Below are 2,500 nucleotides of genomic sequence, written 5' to 3'. Positions count from 1 at the left end.
TGCGTATATAAAAACGCGAGACAACCACAATTCTTCGCAATGGCCTGACGAATCCTAGCGTGGATGAAACGCTGAGTATCCTGTGTAGCTTAACTGCAATATATAGTATTATTAACTTAGTATATATATATATATATATATATATATATATATATATATATATATATATATATATATTGCACTGACGCATTCACTATTCTTGGTAATGCTCATTCGACCTGTCACCTAAGAACCGTAGAGATTATCCACGTTCGCTTCAAGAAGCCTTCTCGCAGACACCAGAGCCATTGCCACTTAGGTTTGAACGTGATCAGTTTCTTACTGATATCATACGTATCCTTATTTTTGACATGGATACATCCCGTTTTTTTCTAATACAGTTTATCGCTATTTTGTAAAACGACTTGTCTCACATTTTATTTTAAACGTATCCTCTCACACTTCAATCGATTTTATTAATAAAAAAAGACACTCCCTCGATCCAATTGAGGGCGAAACCGGTCACCTGACCTCACCTTTGTTAATACTTTTTGTATTTCCCATTTTAAGCATGAAATAAAAAAGGTTCTTATTATGGTTTACGTGTAAATACTAATTACTAAAATATTTTAATTCGTTCTAAGATTACAGTTATTTTCAATAAAAAATGGGATGGGTTACTAACCAGATTAAAGCGAATGTTAAAATATACAGGAATATACTTTTTTTCATCAAAACTAAATATCAAACTCTCTCCTACCAAATAAATTTTATTTGCAACTGTAGGAATATTGATCAATGTCCGTTAGAAGGTAAATGGCATATTTTTAATACACTATATAAATTTGCATTGATAATAATAGAAGCAGCCTGTTAATTCAAATATAGATTTAACAGCCATGTAGCGTATTTTAAGATACTACAATAAATGAAGAGAAACCAAAATCATTAGCAAATTGGATAATGCAATTAAAATAAATAACACTGAATATAAATTGAAATGATCTATACGAAGAATTGCTAGTAAAGAATAAACTAATAACTCTGGTCAAATCAACCTCTGCAATTAAGAATCATATAATACTAGCGGAGGTACCCGGCGTTGCCCGAGTGTCTGTTTCTGGGACGGGGGGTTTAAAAATGTTATGGTAGGTAAGTAGGAAGGATCAAACCCGGATTCATGAGTAAAAGTAGGAAAATAAAGTGTGAAAAAACAAACAAAAACATCTGCAACGTTAACAGTTCGGCCACAAAGAAAAGTCCATTCCAGTTGTTTAGGAAAAAAAAAACGACTACGGTAGGTCGGCGCGAACGTGAAAATATAATGTGAATTGTCCAGCACGCTAACCACTACGCCACATAGCACTGCAGCTTAGTTTAGTGATTTTAAATTACTTCACATGAAAGAACTGCGAAGCCAAACCGGTGTTCTCTTCTCAACTGTTCCTTGTGAACGATCCCCAAACGGTGTTAAGTGGTGGCAGGGGGAGGAGGAATTTATTAGAGAGAAAATATTTTACCACTTCCATTGATCTTAACCGATTTTGGCCGTGACTTCTCAGCAGAAAAAGTATAGAAATCTAAGATTATCGAGGAATTTGAGAAATAATAAGCCGTTAACACAGCTCAGATATTGTTCTGCCGTTTGGGCATATTATATTTGCATGAAATATCTTGATTTTTAATCCTGTTAATGTCAAAATCAGACGGGAAAAATGAGTTCATTTTATTTATATAGAAGAATAGAGAAGATAACAATATTAAATTAAATCTTCAACACAAACGACAGGAATTCATACAAAACTGTTTACACAGATCAAGGTATTTATTATCTCGACGAAAACATGCATGGAAAGTTAAATAAAAAAACGTTTCATGGAAGGAAATTGATGAAATAAGATAAAATAAGATTTGCTAATAAGGTAGAATAAAGTAGTAATCGAAAGTACGATTAACCCAAATTATTAAATCAAATGTATTATAGAACGATAACAATCAATCCGGTATTTCTATGGAACAGATTAGAACATGAAATAATGTGATATATGTTGCATTATATGTATATGTATATACGACATAATCACGTTGATGTAGGAGTTCCCGCTGGATTAACGAAGTTAGGCAATTTTGAACCTGGTCAGTAATGCATGAGGTTCTGTATGGGATCTTCGCTTATCTCGGCATTATTTACAGTGATTCTTGATTCTTCTTTCCATTGAGCTCAAACTGCACATGTCAGACATGTATGGTAAAGGATTGCGCAGTTGCCCATAGTGGGAGTATTTAGCCACCATTCTCCGTTTAGGTTGCACCAGTCAAAATTACCACTCCATAGAAAATAGAATCCCCCACAAACCATTAAATTAAATTACTATGCAGCAACAATACACCCCCAATTTAACCTTAATATATATATACCCCTTAATCTCAACACTATGTTAAAGACCATATACAATTTATATATCATACTATATATAACAAGTTCTCCCAATTCAATAAAGCTTCCCCCAACTTTCTATAA

The sequence above is a fragment of the Euprymna scolopes genome, chromosome 12 (assembly GCF_053919585.1).
Source record: "Euprymna scolopes isolate OS-2025 chromosome 12, ASM5391958v1, whole genome shotgun sequence".
NCBI lineage: Eukaryota > Metazoa > Mollusca > Cephalopoda > Sepiida > Sepiolidae > Euprymna > Euprymna scolopes.
Note: the sequence above shows the minus strand (reverse complement) of the source record.